Genomic DNA, 26,939 nt, shown 5'->3' with positions numbered 1-26,939 from the left:
TGTGCCCTTGTAGCCAAGAAGGCTAATGGCATATTAGGGTGTATTAGGAGGAGCATTGCCAGCAGATCCAGAGAAGTGATTATTCCCCTTTATTTGGCTCTGGTGAGGCCACATCTAAAATATTGTGTCCAGTTCTTCCCCCGTCCCCCAAAAGGATGTGGACTCTATTGTGTGTTTACTTATGGATTACACTTATGAAGTATTCTGATTGAAGGATGTTATGTTGCATTTTAGGAAAAGATTAGTAGATAAATTACAAGGAGGCCTATGGAGCCACTTCAGTGATTGTGTGCAAATAATGTCCAATGCACACAGTTATATCTTCTATTACACTAAGAATGAAAAGTTCATTTTACAATCTCAGCAAAGTTATTGTAATCATTGTAGGAAACTGCAGATGCAAAGTACCAAGAGACTATCAATATAACAATGCAGGGGTATTACATTTTGGAGATTTTTATGACTTTATGACTTTCACATTCAATATAAAACCATCCTGTGCATCATTGGAGATGGAGTGAATTGGGAATGTCCATGTTATAAATTTCTTTATACTTAGAATAAACAGTCAGTAGCAACACTATATCATTTACCAGAATCTATTGATAGCTACACATTTAGGGTCTGATCCAGAAAAAACCTTTCTTACAAGAATATTCTAACTGAAGAAATACAGAAAATGAATATGACTACCTGTTTGCAAAATAATGGATGTGGTATGAGCTGTTGTCCAAGCACAGGAGTAAGAAAATTCAGACCTGTATTTGGTTCCTCTGTATATTGCGTATCAAGAAATTGCTCTCAAAGTGGGAGGCTGAGGATTGTCAAGCTTGAATGCACAATTGCAGAAGAGCCAATATCACCATGATCCAGTAGCCCCTGGCTAAGAGCATTGAAAAAGGCTCAATAATTCTAGGATCAACCTGGTCCTATTAGATGTTTCTTCTTTTGGAGTTCACTATTCTGAAATGTTAAAAATTGTTTTTTTTATTAACAAAGTTTCTATTCAGAGTAGAGAAAGCTTCTCTAGCTTTTTTTAAAGTACCTGTAGTTTTCTATTTTGAAATCTGCTTGTATATATATGCTTTTATGAAGTCACAGGTTCTGTTTTGTCTTCTTGATATTAAAAACAAAATACAGGACTATGTAGCACTTTAAATACTAACAAGATGGTTTATTAGATGATGAGCTTTCGTGGGCCAGACCCACTTCCTCAGATCAAATAGTGGAAGAAAATAGTCACAACCATATATACCAAAGGATACAATGTAAAAAAATGAACACATATGAAAAGGACAAATCAAATTTCAGAACAGAAGGGGGGTGCGGGGGGGGGGGGGGAGAGGGAAGGTAAATGTCTGTGAGCTAATGGTATTAGAGGTGATAATTGGGGAGGCTATCTTTGTAATGGGTAAGATAGCCAGAGTCTTTCTTGAGCCCCTCACGTAGAGTGTCGAATTTTAGCATGAATGACAGTTCAGAGGATTCCCTTTCAAGTGCAGATTTAAAAGGCTTCAGAAGCAGGATGCAGGTAATTAAGTCGTTGAGACAGTGTCCTTTCTGGTTGAAATGGCAAGAAACTGTTTTTTCTTTGTGATCCTGTCTAATATCTGTTTTGTGGGCATTGATCCTTTGGCGAAGTGTCTGAGACATTTGTCCAATGTACAAAGCAGACCATTTCAACCAGAAAAGACACTGTCTCAATGACTTAATTACCTGCATCCTGCTTCTGAAGCCTTTTAAATCAGCACTTGAAAGGGAATCCTCTGAACTGTCATTCTTGCTAAAATTTGACACTCTACGCGGGGGGCTCAACAAAGACTCTGGCTATCTTACCCATTACAAAGATAGCCTCCCCAATTATCACCTCTAATACCATTAGCTCACAGACATTTACCTTCCCCCCCCCCCCCCCCCCCCCCCCCCGCATCCTCCTTCTGTTCTGAAATTTGAATTATCCTTTTCATATGTGTTCATTTTTTAAATTGTATCCTTTGGTATATATGGTTGTGACTATTTTCTTCCACTATTTGATCTGAGGAAGTGGGTCTGGCCCACAAAAGCTCATCATCTAATAAACCATCTTGTTAGTCTTTAAAGTGCTACATAGTCCTGTATTTTGTTTCAGCTACACCAGACTAACACGGCTACATTTCTATCACTATTCTTGATATTAAAAAGTTATTAAACACTTACCACAAACCTAACATGATGTAGATAATGTAAGAATAAACATAGTATATTTTATAGACCCTTATCTTTTATTTTTTGTGCACAAATGCAGTTGAATGGGTAAATCTCATATTAAAAATTTCAATTCTGTGTTTAGATCTCAAGCCTGAAAACACGCACATGCTTAGTTTAACTGATGATTGTCAGGAGTCCTAGTGAAGTAAATGCATTATCCAGGTGCTTAATGTGAATTATGTGCATACGTGTTTCCTGGACTGGGCTGCAAGACTTACTAGCCAGCAGATATAAAGATACAGATGAAGACACACATTATTTCATTATCCCCCCTAGACAGAAAAAAAGAGTAGTCTGCATATCAAAGCTAATCTGCATGTGCCATTAGTTTACACTTCTCTTCAAACTGTGAAAGTTAACCACTTAACAAAGTAAATTCCCTGTCAAGTCTCTCCCAATATATATATATAACATTAATTTATGTTAACAGGGACTATAAATTCTTTTGAAGCCAAGTATGCAGTTTTCTAGTCTAGTTCAGTTACTTTTACTGTCAGTTGCTAGGTTTTTTTAGTGGATGCAGTATTTTGGACTGTTTGGCTGCCATTGCCCATGTTGCTTGGGAATTCATGAGGAGATTGACCCTCCTGATCTGCCCCACCCCTTTCTGAGTCCCGCACATGCTGCTTGTCTCCTGTCGTGCCCTCTCACCTTAGAAGACATTTTCAGCATGCACAGAATTCTTGACCAAGGGAAGCAGAATATTTTTTCAGCACAAAATGTGCTGCAGTCCCACTTCTCATCCTCCAGAGGCCACAGTGGTGTCAGAACAGCCTGAGTTGAGTGAGGCTGGTGGTCCATGCAGCCTCACATAGCTAGCCATGTAAACTGGGTGATGGGTGCATTTTTTCCTTAAGTGAACAATCCATCCCAGATGAGAAAGGGATCTGCTGCATGTACCTAATATTGCATTCTTTGTGTCACTCCTACTGACTAAAATGGGACTTTTTGGTTGTACAAGCAGATTGGGCTCTTTAAGCCTAAAGAAAAGCAATTTAATATTTTTTCAGTGTGATTTATCAGTTCTTGTTTTGATGACAGTCTTAATACACACCTTGTAGCATTCATGATTTTTGTCACTTGGGTAATAAATAGTGTTACATTTTCTGTAACATGCTGCTACCTTGCAATAGTCTCACTTGGTAGGTATCTCCCTGTTGATTATTTATTCTTGCTAAAACCTTGTCACAGACCAACACATTGGGCCATTGTCTCTTGACAGATTTGTGTGTAAAGTCTAGGAGACCTATGCAATACATCACGAACAAATGTACTACTACCTGAAAGTAAAATTACACTTTTAATTGTGGAGTGTCAATGCTGCACACATACAGCCTTACAATATGTAATGGTTGTAGCCCACAGGGCTAACCTTCTCTTTCTTTCTTTTTTTAGATATTCTTTCCTTATAGTTTTGATTATATGTTTATTATAATAAGTTATAGCAGGTTTACATTGGCAGCTTGGCTGTAACACCAAAGACTTACAGGCCATGTCCTGTATGTTGAGCTAAAGCAAAGTTAGTATTTTTGTCTGGGACCTTTCACTCAGATAGCACAGTTAGCTCACGTATGTTTTGGACCTTTCGTCTAGATAAATGGTTGTAAGATTGAAGGACTTTTCATGGTATAGGTGCTTCCAAGAATACCCTCAAACTTAGCAGGTACATCATTACTTTAAAAACCCTGAAATAACTGGTTGAATGGGTAGGACGGAAATAATAAATGTGATAGAAAACCACAAAAGGCCCATGGTAACAAACTGACCCATATGGTAATAAGTCGAGATCAGTGATACATTGACCTACTGGACAAAGACATTTCACCATTAGTAAGGTGAGTAAATACAAATAAGGAGAAAAGGAAACATCCCCTACTGAATATGTATCAAACATAACAATATCAGTGTAACATATGATAAAAGTGGTATTCCAGCCTAGGAATTGTTGGAGAAGGAGATGCAGTCCTTGGGAGGTGCCAGAATGATGGCCGCTGGTAATGATGGGGAAGGTGCAGGTGATGAGGAAGATGAAGGCGAACACCTCGGGTTGTTCTAGAAGGAATGGTGTGAGTATATGGGATGGAAATATAAATGTACATTCCCTATTTATCTTATGAAAATGGGATGTTTGTGACTGTGCTAAATTAATTAATTAATAAACTATATTTGCAAATAGCATGAGTTCTTATAGTGTGAGTGTTGCATCTGTGCACATCAGAGTTCCCAACCATTGAATAATTGAACACTGGGCCTGATTCAGGGACAAAGAACCTGTCAACCCTAAAGGTGGTAACTGAAAATTTATAAGCAATCTTAGATCAGGCAACACAGTAAAAGTACATATTTAATGTAGTTTTCTGTTTTCTGTAAATAACATTTGTTTGAAAACTGTTCTCGGCCTATCAATGTGGGGGGAGGGGACTCTACAATCAGTAGATTTAACACTCTGAATTAACTCCAGATGTTGTGAGCCCATGAAAGTGACTCTAGGCCATCTGCTTCTCAGCCAGGGCCATGTCCAGAGAAAGGCAAGATCTGATTACAAATATGTGATTTAATTTTTTCAATCAGTTAAGAATGATAATGGGGTTAGATTCAAATTCCCTGCATGAGTTTAGGAAAAGGTGACCTTCTTTTGTGGATGAAATGCAAACCTTGATACATTCATGAGACTTTGCCTAGATCTCCCACTACATTCTGTAATGATCCCCTCTGTACAAAATTTCTCCTTTGAGGAGAAAACAATACTGATATGGTGAAGCAGAGTCATTCATAGAAGCCGTCTTATTGGAATTTGAGAGAGCATATGGGAAATGTACTACATGTACTGGGGTGGGGACTGATAAAGAGAATACTTTGGACAATTGTCCCAGGACCCAGAAATTCAAAGGGACCAAGAGTCAGCCATTGTCAGACCTCCAGACCCTCCCTGTGGCACTGACAGCTGGGGGAGGGGCTGCACTGCGATTTGGGAGGTGCTTAGGGCTGACTGACCTTGGCTCCACTCCTTCTGCCCAAAGTCCCATTCCTTCAGGGACAAGGAATCTCCCCCTACACCTTGTCCCAGGGTCTGTGGTGGCTGTCAACCCTGATGTCTGAGACCTTCCTACCCCAGAGATGAAATGTCCTATGCCTTGAAAGCAGCCTTGGAGTATCCAGACAACTGCCACTCCTGGCCTCCTCTCAATGGCTACTGAAACCAAGTGTACCAAGAAGCTACTAGAACTAGTGCTCCAGCCAAGGCACCATCCAGGAGAGCTCTGACAGGAGGACTGCCTAGCTCAAGTGATTTGTCTAGCTATGCTATTTAAACCAGGAGGAAAAACAGGAAGCTTGTCTGAGCAATAAGGTGGTTTGCTATAGTGGCTGCCTTGGATTCTACATGTGTCTGCCTTCTGCACCTAACGTTATTCCAACTCTGCTCCTGGCTCCTGCATTTGCTCCTGTTCTCACTGTGCTCCTGTTCATGCTTTATCTTTGCCTCTCCTCCTCAATTCTTTTCTCCATACTCCCAGGGACCAGTCCTGGCTGCGACCCCGGCCTGTGACTTCTGATCCTGGTTCCATCTTGACCTTTTGGTTCTGGCATTGGATTTCAGCATTGATGCTCAGCATCAGTCCTGGTTCTGACTGTGGCTTGACCTCTGACTCTGGTAACATGCAGTTACCTCTGATGCTGACCCTTGGCTTTGTTCCCTCACCTGAATGTCTGCTCTGCCCAGTAAACTTGAATCCAGCTCTGACTACCAGGCCAGACTAATTACATCCTGACCCATAACAACAGGATCCTAGAACGTGGGCTACTTCCTAAGTTCTTACACCTACACTACAGCCCATTAGATTGAGCCATATGAGCCTGAATCAGCTGGAACAGGCCATCTGCAAATTGTTAATTGAAATGTAGATGTACCTCTTCTGTATTCGCCTTGGAACAGGGAAGTACAAGATTATAGACAGAAGAAATTGTCAGTAAATAATTCTTTATCGCATTCAGCTCTCTGCTGCTTTAACATATCTGGCTGCTATTGCAGGCTACTATGACAAGCACTGCACTGATTTTGGGGATTGCTACACTTTAAGGGAAATGATACAAGTTAATAGAGCTGTAAAATCTTGGAAAATGCATCCTTTGTCTCTCAGCTCATGGTTGATGGGAGTTGAGATAATCCAACCAACAGCACAGTGAAATCTACAAGTGAGTCATCAAAAGAGAGGAAAAGAAGTAAGGAGCTTTATCTGCAGCAAAGAATTTATGGATTAGAAATTAGGGAGAAAATCTAACTATGGGTATGTCTACACTACAGCACTATTTCGAATTAACTTAATTTGAAATAGTTAATTCAAATTAATCTAATTCAAAATAACGCATCTATACACAAAAACTATTTTGAAATAGCGCATCCACACTGTGTCGACCCTGAACTGAAGTTAAGACTGGCCGGAACCAGTGCTGGCAGGGCATCAGGTTAGGACTTGAGTGCGTGAGGCTGCTGCCTGAGGCTAACTGAACTCTGTGCTTAAAGGGACCCTACCCCCCACCCCAAACAGACAGTTCTCAGGGTTCCCCGCTTGCTTGTCTACCTCGATGAGGGACAGCAAAGCAGTCCTGTTTTGGAGTGCCCTGAGTGCCCAAACTCAGGACACCACAGCACTTGGTCACATGGAGCCAGAGCTGCCCCTGGGCATGCTGGTGCATCTCGTGGGGTCATTGATATCAGCCTGGCTGCACTTGCTGCAGGCTGCCATCTGCGGGGTTCATCGGGGGGCTTTCAGGATCCAGGAGGAACTGAGGGAGAGCGTCCACCCCAAGGAGCCCTCAGAGCCTCCCTGGTCCTCCCCACCGGGGGTCTCATGCCCCTTTCCTCTCTCACTTACCCCTCCCTAGCCCCCTTCCTGATGTCAAAGAAAAGACACATATGTTCAAAAATAGAAACTGGATGTATTGAACAAAACTGGGGTGGGAGGATGAGCCTCTGGGGAGACTGGGAAAAGGAAGTGGGAGAGGGGAAGAAAGAGGGTGGGAGAGGGAAGGGGGAAACCTGGGAGGAGGGAGCTCGAAGGGGGAAGCAAGGGGAAGAAGTGGGAGGGGAAGCTCAGAGCTCAGGGGTCTCACTGGACCAACCTGACTTTTATGCTAACCTGCTCCTGGGTTCGCATGTGGCCTTTGGTGGCCAGGCTGGCAGCTATCCTGCCATAGACGGCCGCGTTCCTTCATCTAGTGCGGAGATCATGGATGTTGGGGGCATCCCCCTCAAACCTGAATAAGGTCCATGATCTCTACTCTAGACCAGGAAGGCGCCCACCTTCTCCAGCCCCTGTCAGGCTCCTGGGAGCTGGCAGGCTTGGAGCTGGCACAGGCACTGTGGCCAGGGTCTACCCCTTTAATGTCTCTGGGGCTGGGGGAGAGGAGAGTAAGTTTTCCTGGTTGTGCCCAGAGTGGCCACCAGGGCTCACTAGGAAGGGCTGGAGGCCCCCTTTTTCGAATTAAGTGTCTACATAGGACTTAATTTGAAATAGCTATTTCGAATTTGGTGTTACTCCTCATAGAATGAGGTTTACCAAATTCGAAATAAAGGCTCCACTATTTCGAATTTATTTCGAAATAGCGGTTTGCCTATGTAGATGCTATTAAAGTTAATTCGAAATAACTGCTGTTATTTTGAATTAACTTTGTAGTGTAGACATACCCTATCAGAATAAATAAGGAGTGGAGTAGTATGCTCTAAGCAAACTTGGTTCTCTCTCAATGCAGAGGACTGGACAAGATGATCTCCTGCGATACCTTCCAGCCTGCATTTCTATGGTTCCATAATGTAAGCAATTTATATAAAAGTATACATCTTTGAAATATAGACATATTCTGTTTAAAATACACCATATTCCAAAATGATATAACTATTGAGACACATCAGATAAAATTAGCTAACTAAGCCCTGGTCTACACCAGAGCGTTATTTTGAAAAAACCCCGCTTAGGTTGAATTTATAAGTGAAGCATCCACACTACCAAGCTCATTATTTCGAAATAAGGAGCTGCTTATTTCAAAATCTGTACTGCTTTTCTCAGGGAATAACGCTAATTTTGAAATAGTTATTTCAAAATAGCATCAATGTGCACACTCTGGTGCTGCTATTTCAAAATAATTACTCCCTGGAGTAATTTGAACTAATTTCTCCCCAGCGCTTCCTGGAACTATAAATTGAGGTAGCGTGTCCACATTAATGGAGCCTGCCTCAGATTAATTTCAAGGCTTCCCTGTAGTAGGGAAACGTTATTTTGATTTTGTAAAATAAGGAACTATTAAGTTGAATTTAATTATTTTGAAATAATTTCCTCGTGTAGACATGCCCTTAGTGGAATAAAATCCAGTACAAAGTGTCTCCAAACCAGGGAAGTACCAAACCAGGGAAGATAAAGTAAATCTAGGCATTCCAGTGGGCAAAAAGAATCCTAAAATGTGACATTGACATGATTAGCCTGTCTTAGCTTCTGACGGATCAAAGTTAATCTATGAATTCACAATGAGCAGAATAAAGTAAGCAAGATTATAAAAATAACATGAGCTCTATCTCTCTAAAACAGCTGGGTGAGAAACTTTATTTTGCCTCTTGCTTATTTAAGGGTAACTTGACAGACTTTTTGTCTCTCCATGGCTGAGACTGGCTGTGTCAGGAGTCTTATATATATATACCCATGGTGCAAACACAACTTGATGAAACATAGTTTTCAAGCTCAGTCCTGAGAGGAGCTGAACACTAATTGAGTGCACTCAGTCAGCTTCATCCTTCTGGAGCTTTGGGACTGGGGGTCCTAGCTGGGGGTGAGGGCCAGTGGACTCAATGGAAGTGCTCTGCACCTCTGGGGAGAGGTTTCAAAAGGGGTGGAAGCTTAGATGGAAGGGATATGGAGGTCCTTATATAAAACCTAGACCTCCCCAATGCAACATGAGACCATTGCTCCTCATTCTGGGTATGTCTACACTACCCTCCTAGTTTGAACTAGGAGGGTAATGTAGGCATACCGCACTTGCAAATGAAGCCCGGGATTTGAATTTCCCGGGCTTCATTTGCATAAGCAGGGAGCCGCCATTTTTAAAACCCCGCTGGTTCGAACCCCGTGCAGCGCGGCTACACAGGGCACGAACTAGGTAGTTCGAACTAGGCTTCCTAGTTCGAACTACCGTTATTCCTCATTTCACGAGGAGTAATGGTAGTTCGAACTAGGAAGCCTAGTTCGAACTACCTAGTTCGTGCCCCATGTAGCCGTGCTGCACGGGGTTCAAACCAGCGGGGTTTTAAAAATGGCGGCTCCCCGCTTATGCAAATGAAGCCCGGGAAATTCAAATCCCGGGCTTCATTTGCAAGTGCGGTATGCCTACATTACCCCGCTAGTTCGAACTAGCGGTGTAGTGTAGACATACCCTCTTTCATTTGTCACCACTGAGAACATTCTGAAAACCCATTCAGGTAGCTGAAGCCTGGTATCAAATCCTCCTTCACTCTTTTCTTCTGTAGATTAAATAGCCCAAATCCCTCAGCCTCTCCTCATAAGTCATGTGCTCCATAGTGGAGCTCCACACTGCATGGAGGCAGTTGCAGGATTATGAGTCATTCAGGGAATGGACTACGTCTACCTTTGTTTTTGCCCGGCAGCTAGAACAACAGAGCCTAGAAAATGGACGCCTTTAGGATCTACCACACCTAATTAATGAATATTTTATAACAAAATAGTCACAATTCAGTTTATCACCTTTCTTTATGTATGTTCACCAATAAGGATATTCTTATGGCTACAGCTTAGGCACAGAAACAACGGAGTGTTTCTTTCATCCTAAAGATGCAAGAAAATCGAAGAACAATTTTATAGCCAGGATTCAGGAATAGCTCTTCTTTTTGATCACCCGCTTTGGGGGAGGTAGCTCTGTTGTGAATGTTCTCCTTACATTGTCTTTGCAATGTACATAGACCCACGTTGGGGTGTAAGAAGTTAGATTATTCAGGCCTAAGACAAAGTTCATTGAAGTCAATGAAAAAATTGCCTTTAATATGCTTTGAGTCAGATTCTTTTCCCCACTTTTCTACTCTGACCACAGCTCAGGCCACAGTCTGACACTGAAAATGCTCGACTTCAGAACCTCTCGAACTTCCTGGTGAGCAAGGAAACCTGATATCTCCCTCTCCCCTCATAAAACTAAGTTCTGATTAGCTAAAATACATTCAATAGATTTTAGTGAACTTGTTGCTAAGGGAAACTTGGCTAGATGACAAGAATCCAAGCCCCTATGTGGGTTGTATATAAAATAAAATGTATCAGGAGAATTCAGTTTGGGCAAGACCTGATAGACATACCGTTCTGCACTATATTGAGAGGTCAATATTAGAGGAAATTATTAAAAAATTGAAATGGGACTTTTGTTACTATTTACATATAAAAAGCATTTTAAATGCTACCAACAGTTTAACTCCAGGAACTCTACATCTGTACATAGAGTGAGACTTTATATAGCATTATATGCTGCTAAATAGTAGGGCTCAGTCCATTTTAGCATATACTTTAATGCATAGCAGGCACCCCCATTTTCATTACTAACAATTCCGTTTCCACTGTTTCTGACTGTGAGAGAAGGGAGTTTGAAATTGCAGTGGCTGTCTGTAGAGCATATTAAACTGAAATAGTGACTGGAGCAGAAGGGATTGGATGGGGAGATGAGTAGAAGGGGGTAACAGTTTATTTCTTCAATACAAAATGTTTCTCTTTCAAGTTGAACCTGAGTTTTAAAACTTTAAACTACAACGTCTGTCTGAAGTTCATTTTGTTAGAAACAAACAGTGCAGAGTTATGGCAATTTCAGGTGCTTTTTGCTCACAATCATGGCCAGTGTAAATGATTCTGTCAGCAATGAGACTAGGGATGCTTGCTAGAAATTAAATAAAATCTATGCTAAAACACATCGATCCCCACTATTCCATGGTTGATAATGTTATTCATTCATTCTCTGCACATCAGAGCTTCATGCTCATTTGTAAAATAATTGTGAAATATATGTAGGGGTGCTAGTGAAGTACACAAATTGTTCCAGGCATTTTAAAAGTTATGGCTTTCTGAGTTCTCAGTGCCCCTCTGTCATGTATTGGCCAAATCGGGCAGTCTCTGGGATAAAGGATAAATGAACACAAATCATACATCAGAAATGGTAGCACGCAGAAACCTGTAATGGAACATTTTAACCTACCTGATCACTCAATCACAGATTTAAAAATAGCTATCCTTCTACAAACAAATTTCACCACCCAATTACAGAGAAACTGCAGAACTGGAATTCATCTACAAATTTGACAATTATGCTAGGCTTGTGTAACACAGTGGCTTACCACCAAGAGCATCTCCTGCTAGTCACACAGGGCTCGTCTACATTGGCCCCTTTTCCGGAAGGGGCATGCTAATTTTTCAGATCGTAATAGGGAAATCCGCGGGGGATTTAAATATCCCCCGCGGCATTTAAATAAAAATGTCCGCCACTTTTTTCTGGCTTTTAGAAAAGCCGGAAAAGAGCGTCTACACTGTCCCCGATCCTCCGGAAAAAAGCCCTTTTCCGGAGGATCTCTTATTGCTACTTTGAAGTAAGGAATAAGTAAGTAAGAGAGCCCATCAGATGTGTCATCTGAGGCTGGGGAGGGCTCCACATGTGAGTGCCATCATGCTCCCCTTATGTGTATGGGGGGGGGTGGAGAGGGAGCCCAGGGACCATGCGCCTGGGCCTTTCCCACCATGGAACAGCAACTGGGTGTCATGCAGGGGCCCTGGCCCATTCCCCACATGCTGACCTTGCCTTGCAGAGGAGTGCTGGGTTTCACCCACTGTGTCCCCAGGGAGAACTGACCACTGCTCTTGTTTCACCCAGCTGCAGTGCCTGGGACTGCAGAGCGCACCACCCCACCTGCAACAGCCACCCGCAGATGGTCCAGCAGGTGCACCAGGAACCAGGAGGACTACCAGCGGTGGCACCTGCAGCTACTGGGACAGCAGCTCTGCACCCAGGAGCACTGGGTCTGCAAGGACCTGCAGCTGCGGCAGTGCAGCTTGCAGGCACTGGAGGAGCAGGGCCGTGCCCTCAGAGGTCACCTCCAGACCCTAGTGGACAGGTTCCTGCCTCCTCCTGCTCCAGCCCCTGCGGCCGCCACAGTTCTCGCTCCTCCTCCCATCCCTGCTCCCCCTCCCACTTCCTCCACACCCCCTGTCCCTCCTGCCCCACCCTCCATACCCACTCCCCCCCGATACCCCCGCACCCACAGTGCTGTGAGATGGGAGAGCCAGCAGGACCCCAAATCCTGAGCTTTCCCTTCCCTTCCTCCCCCTTCCAGCTCACTCCTCCCAGGTTTCGCCCTCCCCTCTCCCACCCTCTCTCCTGCCCTCTCCTGCCTCCTTTCCCCTATCTCCCCAGAGTATCATTCCCCCTCCCCAGTTGTGTTAAATAAAGAGAGTTGTTCTTTTGAAAATACATGTCTTTTATTTGACATCAGGAAGGGGGGCCTAGAGAAGGGTCAACGGAAGGATGAGAGGGAGGAATGGGGCACAAGCCCCTGGTGGGGAGGACCGGGGAGGCTCTGGGGGCTCCTCAGAGTAGAAGCTCTCCCACAGGGCCCCCTGGATCCTGACATCCCCTCGATGGTCCTCCCGGATGGCAGCCTGCAGACAGTGCAGCCAGGCTGCTGGCAATGTGTCCACGAGACGCAGCAGAGTCCCTGGGGGCAGGTCTGGTTCCATGTTGCAGAGTGCCGTGGTGCCCCGAGTGAGGGCAAGCAGAGCACTCTGAGACACAAATGCTTTGCTGTCCCTCAGCGAGGTAGACCAGCAAGCAGAGAAACCTGAGAACTGTCTGTCTGGGATGGAGGGGTCAGGTTCCTTTAAGCACAGACCTCAGCTAGCCTGAGGCAGCAGCCCCACACACTAAGTCCGACCCTGATGCCCTTTTGGCACTGGTTCCGGCCAGCCTTACCTTCGATTCAGGGTCCACTCAATGTGGACGTGCTATTTCAAATTAGCAACATGCTAATTAGAATTAGTTATTAGGTCCTGAAGCACTAATTCGAATTAGCTTATTTCAAATTAACTAATTTGAATTAAGTTAGTTTGAATTAGCACTGTAGTATAGACATACCCTCAGGGAATTAGCACCCACATCTGGCTGGTGTCTCACCTGCTGTTACTTGTTATTCTCCACCCCTCTAGGTCAGGGCCCATGTGTCTCCCAGATTGTGATGCCCTCCTACCTGGGTACTGCCCTACCTCAATGACCCACACTCTGGAATCCTCAATCGCCTTATGCCCACCTTTCCACAATGACCCACTGCCAGTCTAGCTTACCTGAGAGCTTGCCTGGCTAGAGCTTCCCCAGTTCTGCCTGATTTTCCCCTGCTCTGATCTAAATCAGGAAGCCTCTAGTTTCCCTACCATCTAGGGCCCTCCTGCTCCCTAGCCAGATCAAGAGTGTTTCTCTCCCTCTCTTCCTCCTGGAGCCCTTATTTATACAGCCCAAAGCTGGGCCCTAATTGGCTGCTATCTGCTGCAGCTGCTTGCCCCATGGCTCCAGTCCTCCAGCCCTCGTGAGGGCTGGGTTTTAATCCCTTAAAGAGACAGTACAGGGCAGACACCCCATCACAGCTCGAATAAAGACGTTAACTGGTTAACACACTACAAAACCATTTTTCCTTGCCTTTGAAATCCACATTTCCAGATGAAAAGCTAAGAATGGGACACATCCAGTCCTATTAATTAGCTAAATTTACACAGGTCTTACAACTGACATGTGCTTTTTTTGCTGTTATATGTCATGTAGCGGGTCCTTTTGACCACAGCCTCGCGCGTATTGCCCATACTGCCACACTAAAGCCCCTCACAAGAAAAACACAGGCTGCTGAGGTAGATCCAGAGACAGAACTTGAAGTCCCTCGGGTGCTCAGCACTGTTCTCAGGAAACGGAACTTAACTTGGCAAGCACCTGGGCCAAAAAGATAAGAGCAGGGACACAAGCTCTCCCATACACTGAGTTAACGAGCACTAAAAAACAGGACAAGATAGAAATAAGAGAAATGAGCTGTCATATACATCTGTTAACAAGCACCTGGAGCAGGGAAGCAAAAACATAGCCAGCTTTCACGTGTGCCAGTCATGTCTTCATCAGGCACTGACCACAATGCCTTGAGGCAGATGTCATGTCACAAGGAAGGAACCCTAATATGGTACCGGATATCAAATAACCCTAATATGGTACCAGATGTCAAAATTATAGTATAAAGCACCCTATGCTCGGGGAGGTTCCGTATAAAAAAAAAAATAGATGGCACGTATCGTCCACCCTGGCTGAGGGGTTGATCACCCAAGGCTGCCTCCCACCCACGAAATCACAAAAGGGTGTATGAATCTGGAGTATGCTACGCGTTATTTTGTGTCTGTGCATCGTAATCATGTCTGGGTGTGTTAGTATTGCTTACTATATTGTATTAACCATTTCATATTTAGAGGTTGTTAAGTATATGTAGATTAATGACTAACTCCACCAGCTGTTCAAAGATAACCATAGAAGGATTGGCTACAGGAGGAGTTTTTATTATTGCTGTATTGGTTTTATTTGTTATATTCTTTTTTTGCATGCTGCGCTGTCTAAGACGAATCAGAGACAGTGATTTAATATAATCAAATTGTAGTTAATAAAGTTTGTAATTGGTTTAGTGCATTTAAGTGTCGGGCCTTCTTCCTTCGCAGCCCTAGTCCCTAGCCACAAAAAACCACCCCTAGACAATCCTCGAACCTCTGGTTCATCATTATATACATCTTGTTTTTTCTTACTTCCACTCCAATTCATCTCATGAAGTGAGTCTTACCCACAAGAGCTCATGGTATTATATATTTTTCTTAGTCTCTAAGGAGCCACAGTACTATTAATTGAGTTCTCAATATTTAACGTGCACTGAACTTCACCTTAGTTCTTTTTCTCTGTGTCCTTAAAAGCTTGATTACTATTGTTGTTTGATAGGTTTCTGCAGGAAATCTGTTTCTCTACTGCTTCATAAAGGAGTTCACATATTTGTCTGATGTGAACTCTACCAACCTTATCCCATCCTTATTTTGTGCCTTATATGTTCTCATCTTATGAACAACAAAGAGTCTGGTGGCACTTTAAAGACTAAGGTTGCCAGGTGTCTGGTTTTGAACTGTTCACTCCAGTATTTTAGCTTTCTGTCAGGGAAACAAATGGAGAAAATACCGGACATATAAATGTCCGGTATTTTCTAATTAAGTAAGTTTTATTAATATCAGGAGTATCAGTACATAGTTGCATACTGCCTGGCTGGTAGACATGCTCACGCTGCCAGCCAGGCAGTACGCAACTACACAGTAGAGAGGAGGGGGAGAGTGAGGGGTGGCGGGGCCAGGGCTGGGGCAGGATGGAATCCATGGGGCCGGACTCGCCCGTGCAACCCGCTGGGACCTTGTGCAAGATGGGCAGCAGCCCAGGACCTGCATGCACCCAGGTCTACTCCGCTCCCTCCGACCAGTTTCCCCCCAGCCAACCTCACTCCCCTCCACCCTCTCCTGGCTAGTCCTGCATCTCGCCAGCTGGTCTTCCCCTCCCCTCCCCCCCCCAATAGCCCCCGGCCAGCTCCGTTTACCCTAACCCCCTCCCGGCCAGCCCTGCTTCCTACCAGCTGGTTCCCGTCCACCCCGATCTCCCTGGCCAGCCCCGCTCTCCCCAACCCCCTCCTAGCCAGCCCTGCTTCCCCCCCATCCACTCTGCTCTCCCCAACCCCCTCTCGGCCAGCCCTGATTCCTGCAGACCAGTCTCCCCCTCCCCCCGATCTCCCCTGGTCAGCCCTGCTCCCCCCGAATCCCTTCCGGCCATCCCTGCTCCCCTCCTGTCTGGTACCCGCCCCCTTTCTGAGATCACATGTGGTCAGTATTTTTTTGAAACCCATCTGGTAGCCCTATTAAAGAAACGAGGTTTACAGGAGAAGTTGACAAAGATGTTCCCTGTTGACCGATCCATGTCTTGACTGCCACGCTGTGCCAATGATCAGCTGGGCCGGCACAGCGCAGCGGCCATTTTTATTTTAATGAAGTGGGGGATATTTAAATTCCCACTTAATTGACTATGTAGGGTAGTCTAATTTACATGCCTCTGTCTGCAGAGGCATGTAGTCTAGACATACCCTGAGGACTCATCTAGATGACGCTAGAGTGTCGAAAAAGGATATGCAAATTATGCGGGAATTTGCATATCTTCTTCTGATCTCACTTTTGAAAGCAGAACTTTTGAAAGTGAAAGTAGTTTAGATGCAGCTTTTTCGGTGACCCCCCCCCTTTGTCGAAAAGCCACTCTTCTGCAAAAAATGAGGTTTACGTGGCTTTTCGACAAAGGGGGGATTTGCTGAAAAAGCCACGTCTAAACTATTTTCACTTTTGCAAGTTCCTCTTTCTACACTTTTGCATAGTCTAGATGATCCCTGAGTGTCCTTTTCCTCTATTGATTCCCTCCCCTTCCTGACAGTATTAATTTTGATGTCAGATGCTGCCACAAATGTGTGGAGAAATAATAAAATAATTATGACATCACGATGTTACAGAAACATTTTAGGGGGTTGTCTCACAAAAAACTTATTTGAGTTACTGAGGTTTCACACTCTGGGGGATCCTTTCAAGGGCTATGTATAATAGGGGTACATCTACACAGAGGCATTAATTTGGAATAACTGATGCCTACACAGCAAGTTATTATTTTGAAATAATGTTGAGATAGAGGACTTCTTACTTCAGCTCCTGTAACCCTCATTTCATGAGAAGTAAGGGAAGTCAAAGAAAGAGTATTCTTCCTTCGTCTTCCTGCTATGTAGACAGTGCCAAAAGTCAAACTAAGCTATTTTGACTTTAGCTACGGAATTGACGTAGCTGAAGTTGCATATCTTAATTTGACTTTTGCCTGCTATGTAGATGTAGCTTAAGAGTTTGTGTGACTGCACTCTGAAATTCCCTACCAATCTTTGCACCCTGTAATTAACATATTTATATTGCAGTTGCTTGCTTCTACACACCCCAACTGAGATTGGGACCCTGTTGTGCTAGAACATCTTTGTACACATCTCTTTAGTGTATACCAGTTTGTAGCGAAAACATGTAAAAGGTTTTTTTACAAATTCTAGAAGTGGCAAATGAATGTATTGAAACAAATCATGACATGCTTTTGTGACAATCAGACACTTCAGATAGTGAAAAAGGGGTTGAATCAGCAATTTTACTGTATTATAAAACAGTATCAAGTAAGGTATTTTATGAAAGTGTATAATGTTCTGAAACTTGGCCATCATTAATAGGAATGTATGCAAACAATGGTGATAAATCTAAGTATTTAAGTATGTAAAAACTGTGCTAGGAACCTGCGATACAAATTTAGCTGCACCTCACAACAGGTCAGTGAGCAATTAGACTGGGAGAAGCACCTCCTGTGCCAGTTTACACAAAACGGCTGTGTCTACACTGGCGCGATCTTGCACCAAAGCGGCTGCTCTTGCGCAAAAACTTGCTGCCTGTCTACACCGGCCGTGTGTTTTTGCACAAGTAAACTGATGTTCTATTGTATAAAATCAGGGCTTCTTGTGTAAGAACTAAGATGCTCCCTGTCACGGGGCTCGCTCCCCCTCAGGCTTACAGCCCTGTCATCATTGGGGTTGCTCACCCTGGCTCATCCCCAACACCTGTGTTCTCTCTGGTCCCAGCTCAACAGTCTTGCAGTTCCCAGGCCCTGAGAAGCCCAGCTCCAGCAGGATGGGGCCAATAGGGCCCAACTGGCTGCAAGGCAGGAGGGGGATTCAGGCCTGCCTCCTCTCCGGGTCCCGACCTAGGACCCTAAAGGCAGCAGAGTGATTGTGCTGCATGGTTGGTGGGGATTCTCCGTAACTCACCAACCCTTGGGTGTGGGAGCGACTCCGCCTCTGGTCCCTGTCCTGGGCCGCTTTCTCCTGCTCGCATCCACCGGCTTGGCGTCTAGTCAGCCCCGACTTGCCAGAATACTCTGAGCATTGGCTCGGCAACCGCTCGCTCTCCGAGCTCTACCTCCACGTCCCGGAGTTTGTCCCTGCTTCCTTCCTCCTCCCCTGGGGCCAGGTGCCATTTAAACTCCCTGCCAACTGTGGCCCTGCTTCGTTCCTCCGGGCATGGGCCGATGACAGCAGCAGACGTCTCTTCCCCTCTCATCCTCCGTTCGGCCCCGGGTTACCACCAAGCAGGCTGGACAGGCGTGCCAGGGGGGCATGCCGGCGCCCGGGGACATAGCATTCCCCGCACCTCCTGACTTCTCTGGCAGGCTCCCGGTGGCCCATTCTCCGCCTAGCTCATCTACTGGCAGCCGGGAAATGTGGGGAGCCGTAGTCTCCACGCGGCTGGAGCTCGGCGCCCCATCACACTCCCGCTCAGGAATAAGCCCTTTTGTGCAACTGTTCTTGCGCAAGAGGCCAGTGTAGAAAGTCAACATGAATTTCTTATGCAAGAAAGCCCTATGGTTAAAATGGCCATCAGAGCGTTCTTGCGCATGAGAGCGTCTACACTGGCATGGAAGCTCTTGCGCAAAAGCACATCTCTTGAGCAAAAGCACATGCCAATGTAGATGCGCTCTTCTGGAAGAGTTTTTGCAAAAGAACTCTTCCTCAAAAGAGTTCTTGCGCAAGAAGCTGCCAGTGTAGATGTAGCCAACTAGCTTCCAGGTATCCAGAGAGGAAGAAACAATGGTGGAACATTAAAGTTAATGAAAAAGTATTGACACTGAAAAGGACCCCATGTCTTGGAAAATTAAGAGAGGAGGAAATTTCCTTCAGTAATTACCATGAGTCATAAGGGCAGGAGAAAGAGGCAACAAAAAGGAGAAAAAAGCCGTTTAAGCCTTTTAAAAAGAGGGGTATGTCTGAAGTTTAGTACTAGAAACTGTGGGTCAATCTTTAAGCTGAGAGGTGGCACTGGGAAAATGTTCAGAGACAATATAACAAAATATAACAACTAACAGAATCTTCCAGATAACAGGTCCTGTTTCTCCTAGGGTTCTTTAATCACCCTGACATCTGTTGGGAAATCAATGCAGCAGTACACAGACAATCCAGAAAGTCTGTGAAGAATGCTGGAGACAAATTCCTGGTACAAATACTGAAGGAACCAACCAGGGGCCATGTGCAGCTAGACTTGCTGCTCGCAAACAGGGAGGAATTAATAGGGGAAGTAGATGTGGGTGGCAATCTGGGAAGCAGTGATCATGAAAGGATAGATTTCAGGATCCTGATGAAAGGAAGAAAAGAGAGAAGCAAAATACACACCCTGGACTTCAGAAAACAGACTTTGATTTCCTCTGGGAACTGATGGGCAGGATCGCCTGGGATGCTATCATGAAAGGGAAAGGAATCCAGGAGAGATGGTTGTATTTTAAAGAAGCCGTATTGAAGGCACAGGATCAGACCATCCCAATGTGCAGTAAGAAAAGCAAATATGGTAGGCCACCAGCTTGGCTTAGCAGCAAAATCCTGGGGGAGCCTAAATACAAAAAGGAATCTTACAAGAAGTGGTAACTTGGACAGATGACTATGGAGGAGTATAAATATACTGCTTGAGCATTTGGGGGTGTAATCAGAAAGCCAACCGCAATTGGGATTGCAGCAAGCAAGGAATGTGCATGGTAACAAGAAAAGTTTTTACAGGCATGTTAACAATAAGATGGTGATCAGGGAAGGTATGGGACCCTTACTGGATGAGGGAGGTCACGTAGGGTATGTCTACACTACCCTCCTAGTTCGAACTGGCGGGGTAATGTAGGCATACCGCACTTGCAAATGAAGCCCGGGATTTGAATTTCCCGGGCTTCATTTGCATAAGTGGGGAGCCACCATTTTTAAAACCCCGCTGGTCCGAACCCCGTGCAGCGCGGCTACATGGGGTACGAACTAGGTAGTTCGAACTAGGCTTCCTAGTTCGAACTACCGTTACTCCTCATTTTACAAGGAGTAATGGTAGTTCGAACTAGGAAGCCTAGTTCGAACTACCTAGTTCGTGCCCCGTGTAGCCGCGCTGCACGGGGTTCGAACCAGCGGGGTTTTAAAAATGGCGGCTCCCGGCTTCTGAAAATGAAGCCCGGGAAATTCAAATCCCAGGCTTCATTTGCAAGTGCGGTATGCCTACATTACCCCGCTAGTTCGAACTAGCAGGGTAGTGTAGACATACCCCTAGTGACAGATGATGTGAGAAAAGCTGAAGTATTCAGTGTTTTTTTGCCTCTGTCTTCACAGACAAGGTAAGCTCCCAGACTACTGCATTAGGCCACCCAATATGGGAAGGAGATGGGCAGCTCTCAGTGGAGAAAGAACAGGTTAAGAACTATTTAGAAAAGTTAGACATGAACAAATCCATATGGCCAGATTTAATGCTGAGGAAGTTGACAGACGTCATTGCAGAGCCACTGGCCATTATCTCTGAAAACACATGGAGATTCCGGACAACTTGAAAAAAGTAAATGTAGTGCCCATCTTTTAAAAAGGGAAGAAGGACAATCCAGGGAACTACAGACCAGTCAGCCTTATCTCAGTCCCCAGAAAAATCATGGAGGAGATCCTCAAGTAATTCATTTTGAAGCACTTGGAAGACAGGAAAGTGATCAGAAATAGTCAACATGGATTCACCAAGGGCAAGTCATACCTGACCAACCTGATTGCCCAATTACCTTCTAGTATGAGGTAATTGGCTCTGTGGTCATGGGGAAGTCCGGAGGATGTGATATACCTTGACTTTAGCAAAGCTTTTGATATGGTCTTTCAACGTATTCTTGCCAGCAAGAAGGAAGGATGGACTGAATAAATAGATTGTAAGGTGGATAGAAATCTGGCTAAATTGCCGGGATCACTGAGTAGTGATCAATGGCTCGATGTCTGGTTGGTAGCTGGTATCAAGCGGAGTGCCCAAGGGTCAGTTCTAGAGCTGGTTTTATTCATCATCTTTATTAATGAGGGAATGGATTGCACCCTCAGCAAATTTGCACATGATACTAAGCTAGAGAGAGAGGCAGATACATTGAAGGCAGAGCCGGTCCAAGGTACAGGTGAGGCGGGCTACCGCTTGGGGCGCCCCATTGTAGGGGGCACCGTGCGGGGCTGCCGGGCCGGGAGGGGGTGGCACCGTGCATGCTCTGCACGCCTGGGGCGGGCCATGCACACGCCGCGCGCTGAGGGTGGGGCCACGCATGCGCTGGGTGCCCAGGGGCGGCGCGCGCCCGGGGGTGGGGCTGTGTATGCATTGCACTCCTGGGGGCGGCACTGTGCTCCCGGGGCCCGGGGCACGTGAATGGCTTGGGCCAGCCCTGATTGAAGGGTAGGGAAAGGGTCCAGAGTGACATAGAAAAATTGGAGGAAAGTGTAGGATTGAGCCAAAAGAAATCTGAGGAGGTTCAACAAGGATCCTGCACTTGGCATGAAAAAATCCCAAACACTGTTACAGGCTGGAGTTTGACTAGCTAAACAGCGGTTTGGCAGAAAAGGATTTGGGGATTACAGTGGATGAAAAGCTGGATATGAGTCAACAGTGTGCCTTGGTAGCCAAGAAAGCTAATGACATATTAGGATGCATTAGAAGGGGCATTTCCAGCACTCCCCCGGGGAGTCATAAGGATCTTGTGCAAAAAGGGGTGTGAGCGTAAAATGGCTATGGCCACATGGCTTGTTTTGTGCAAAAACCCCTTGTGCAAAAACGGCTCGGAATAGATCATGCAAATGAAGCATGATAAAAATGCTAATCAGTGCTTCATTTGCATTGCCTCTTCCTGCAAAAGCCATAGCGTAGACATTGCCTGGGAGAAGAAGTGTGAATGTGGTCTTAAGTGAAAGCCAAGAGACAGATACTCTTTTGAGCAGAGTACAGGCTGGATGGATAGGCACGGTGAGCAAGAAACTGCTTGTTTTGTTCCTACTACATTCCCAAACAGGACTTTGTGTACTCTTTTTTATTAATAAACTGGATTACACAATAGAATATTTGACATGTATAACCAACTTCACAAAAAAAAACCCCAAACAAAAAACAAAATAAAACATGAAAGCTCCAAATATTGGCTCACAGCTTCAATCAAGAGGAATGATTTTCACTGTTCCTTTTGAGGAAAAGAGAAGTTAGTTGAGATGAACTGTTGTTGTTGTTGTTGCTATTGTTGAAGTATGCATGTTTGTTTTTTTGAGAGAGAGAGAGAAAGAGAGAAGGGCAGCAAAGAAGATGCACAAAAAGGGAGAGAAAAGAATAGCAGAGAGAGGAAAATACAGCTTCTCTTTCTGGGACAAACTTTATTTTACAATCTCTTTGTTGGAGAAACATAAATCCAGCACATGGCCTTATCCATTCCAAGACCTGGCCAATTTTTACCAACACTGGACTGTTTAAGGCATTGCTTTTTAGCTGACTCCCTGGTCATGGGCTCATCCTACATAGCCAAAAATGTAGTCTTGTGTAGCTAAGCCAGGTTATTTTCACAAAAGAAAAGAAAAGAAAAGAAAAGAAAAGAAAAGAAAAGAAAAGAAAGAAAGAAAGAAAGAAAGAAAGAAAGAAAGAAAGAAAGAAAGAAAGAAAGAAAGAAAGAAAGAAAGAAGATGGAAAAAGACACATGAGGGATGGGTGATAGCAGGAACCCAAGCTCATCTGCTAGATGTTACTGAAGTTTTAGCCAAAGCAGGGATAGAGATATGATCAGCTCTTTGGCTATGTCTACACAGCATTGTTATTTTAGAATAACAAAGAACACGTCTACACAGCAAGCCATTATTTCGAAATAATGGCGAGCTAGAGGACTTCTTACTCCAACTCCTGTAGCCCTCCTTTTATGAAGAGTAAGGAAAGACGAAGGGAGAGTTTCCTTCATTCAGCTTTCTGCTATGTAGTCAGTGCCAAAAGCCTAATTAAGCTATTTCGACTTCAGTTATGCAACTGATGTAGCTGAAATTGTGTAGCTTATTCTGACTTTAGCCCTGCTGTGTTGACGTACCCTCGGTGACCTAGTTTGGTCAGCATGCCTTTCAGGTCAGGATGACGTAGGCCCAAAAAGAGTCCCAAAATATCTTGCTCCTGTTCAATGATACCCAGACTATGTCCAAGAAGGGAAGGCAGCCTTTCCCCATTAACATTAACCAGTCAAAACACATTCTGGTGATTTCAATTGTAAACATTTCCTTCCATTTTTAGAATCTTTCACCTTGTTGTCTTATTGATTCCAAATTTTAGCAGGCATTTTGAAGACCCCTTATCACAGGTCTTTCAATTTAAAGAATTCTGTTTGAACCAATCTATTTGTCTTTAGCTTATGTGATAAATTTTATGGAACAGGCTGAGTTGCACTTTCTGTTACCTTGGGCAACTTAATAAACAGTCTTCTGCACGACAGTGATAAGAGAAATATGCCTTTGGGGGCAGGGATGAGAGACTGAAATTGAGCTAAACAAATATGAGCGCATGTGGGAAAAGGAGATAGAAGAAGAGATGGAAACTGAGGATATGTCTCCACTACAAATCTAGGTCAATCTATGTTAGGTGCACTTACTGCCACCGTAGTAATACCGTCCTTCTGTCAGTAGTGTGTGTTCTCACCAGGAGCACTTCCACCAATTGAAGAGAGACGGTGTGTGGGGCTGAAAGCCAGGACTCTGAGCTCCCTGCCGGAACTCCTGGGCTTTCACCTGCTCTCAGTCAGGAGTGACAAGCAGCCACCTGAGCAGGGAGCCTCCAAGCAGCAGCCCAGTTGGGAGTAGTGAGTTGGGGGAAGCCAGGGTCTACCTGCCCAGATTTCTTCTCAGTTACCCAGTTCCATGCATGGAGCTCTGAAATCAAACAAGACAGCCAATGGCCAATGTAAATAATACAGTGTCTACACAGATACTGTGTCTACAGATACTGTGCTGCCCCAACTACACTGACATAAGCCCTATGCCTCTCATGGGGGTGGAGTTATTATGTTGGTGTAGTAGGGCACTTAGTGGGACAAGGCCATAGTGTGTACACTAACATAATTAGATATACATAAGGTGCCTTACATTGATTTAATTGTGTGAAGTAGACGAGGCCTGAAAAAAAGAGAAAAAAGTGAGAACTGAAAGGCAGATATGTGATGGTAGAGAGAAGATCACAAAGCAGGTGGCAATCAAAAACGTAGGGAAGTGTAGGGTGTAGAGTGAGATGAAGGAGGTCAAAAAGAGCAGAGGTAGCAGAAAGAACAAGAGGGAGAAAAAGGAGAACAAAACATTAATGAAAAATTTGGCAGGAAGACAGCTATAGTCAGAAAAATCTCACTCCCTTCACTCACCCACATCCATAAAAAAAAGTCGTTTAAAGACCTACATCTAATCTGACAGCTATGTTCTCCCCTTAGACCATTTACTTGGCTTTCATAATGATGATTCCTGTCCCAGGACACAAGGACTAGATTCTCTACTCAGTCCCTAGAATAGCATAAAATAGAATCAAGGCACCCTATCATCTTTCAAGACTAGCCAAAAGATGTAAGGAACATTGTTCCAATGGGAAAAATTAGAGGTACAATTAATGTTTTGAGCATATGTAGCTGAATGAATGAATTTTCTTCAGCATAACTATCAGTTTAGAGTGGAACATACTGTGTATCATTTTATAGAATATATTAACACATTATTTGTGTTACAATTTTACATGCTATCATGTTCTAACTGATGCAGGTAGTAACTGATAAGTTTGAAACACAATTTCAACCACATTCACATGAGCAGTATTTATTCATTCACAGTAATTCTGCTAAATAAAATGAAATTATGCATGTGAGCATGGATTGTAGAAATGGCTCCTGGATTTAAAAATGAAAATACATCTCTTTACATTATACTTATGTTGAATAATGCAATAAGTTTAACCAATTATGATTTATTTCCGATGGTGCATTTTTCAGAAATACTTAAGGACACAAGTCCTTCTGACCTTCTGGGGCACTCATTGTCTTAAATCACTGAGAGTCTTTAATTAAAAAAACATCAATGGTCCTGTGGCACTTTAGAGCATGTCTACATAGCAGAGCTAAAGCCAAAAAAATCTACACAACTTGAGCTATGTCAATTGTGTAGCTTATGTCAAAATAGCTTATTTTGTCTTTTGGTGATATATTACACACCTGGAATTCCGAGTCAGAGCACTCTTCTTCCAACTTCCCTTATTCTTCATAAAATGAGGGTTACAGGAGTCAAAGTAAGAAGTCCTCCAGCTCGACATCATTTCAACATTATATTGAAATAACTCTTTGCTGTGTAGACGCAGACTATGTTATTTTGGAATAATGTCAATTATTCTGATATAACACTGCTATGTAGACATAGCCTTAGAGACTAACAAAAATATATAAATAATATTATGAGCTTTTGTGGGCACAACCCACTTATTCACATGATAAATATGGAACAAAGTACACAGAGTTTGAAATATAAAGCGGGAGAGGGGGAGGAGAAATTGTTTGATTGTTCTCTTAGCCCTTACACTAGGAAGTTATTTCGAAATACTCTCCAATTATTTTGAAATAATAACTGGAATGTCCACAGTACCAAGACTGTTAAGTTGAAATAATGAGCTGGCTATTTCAAAATCTGTTCTCCTGCTTTTCTTGGGGAATAAGCTTATTTCAAAATAGTTATTTTGGGAGTTATTATTTCACATTTAGTTATTTAGACTAAATAGCATACACATGCCATTCCAAAACATTTCAGGAATCAACTAGAGATAAAATCTGTGGAACGAGCCTTCATATGCAAATTTGATACTATCTTGCATGGCCTGAACAAAGACATGAATTGGATGGGCCATTATATTCAACACTCAAATGATAACAAAGGCTAAGCATTATGCACCTACAGCCTACTCTATAAGCAGGGGTGGGCAAAAGGGCCTGCGTGGGCCAAATCTGGCTCGCCAAATGAATTGATCTGGCCTGCGGAGGCCCGGCTGCTTTCCCCGGCTCCATTCTCTTGCCAGTAGGTTCCTGATGTTAGCTGGGACTCAGGCACTACTGTAATCCAAATATTAGTAATAATAGCAGACTACTCTCTTTAGCCAATCCACTCAAATGTTCCCCATTTCAAGAGATATCACTTATTTTGGTGCCCCAGTCACCTGTGTTTCATATGTACTTTATGTTGATACTTGACTCCACTAGTTAGTTATAGCACTCCAGCTCAAAGGGAGTAGGGCAGCTTTCTCTTCCAGAATGCACTGAAAAAATATAAAATTAAAGGGTATTAATGGGCAATGAGTGTAACTGGCTGATCAGCTGGGAGGTAAGCTGGGGAACTAGGGTCTTTGCTTGAAGTTAATAGCTTGACCAGTTAATAGCTAGACCAGAAGAGATGGAACAGGGGGTAGGAATGTGTGTGCGCGTTTAACTTGAAAATGGCAGAGATGCTTAATGACTTCTTTGTTTCGGTCTTCACCGAGAAGTCTGAAGGAATGCCTAACATAGTGAATGCTAGTAGGAAGGGGGTAGGTTTAGAAGATAAAATAAAAAAAGAACAAGTTAAAAATCACCTAGAAAAGTTAAATGCCTGCAAGTCATCAGGGCCTGATGAAATGCATCCTAGAATACTCAAGGAGCTGATAGAAGAGGTATCTGAGCCTCTAGCTATCATC

The 26,939-nt window shown here is 44.0% G+C and overlaps 1 long non-coding RNA gene across 1 annotated transcript in view; it reads left to right on the top strand.

Moving 5' to 3' along the window:
- LOC102459764 (uncharacterized) overlaps positions 1-12,696 on the top strand; it is a 63,615-nt gene extending 50,919 nt beyond the window's left edge. Inside the window, exon 3 of the long non-coding RNA XR_012902263.1 lies at positions 12,148-12,696. This is a non-coding gene — a long non-coding RNA (uncharacterized LOC102459764). The remainder of the gene's footprint in view (positions 1-12,147) is intronic.
- Positions 12,697-26,939: the final 14,243 nt, after the last annotated feature.

Source organism: Pelodiscus sinensis, chromosome 3, assembly GCF_049634645.1.
Source record: "Pelodiscus sinensis isolate JC-2024 chromosome 3, ASM4963464v1, whole genome shotgun sequence".
NCBI classification, from domain to species: Eukaryota; Metazoa; Chordata; order Testudines; family Trionychidae; genus Pelodiscus; species Pelodiscus sinensis.
This window is presented reverse-complemented; position numbering and strand designations above follow the sequence as displayed.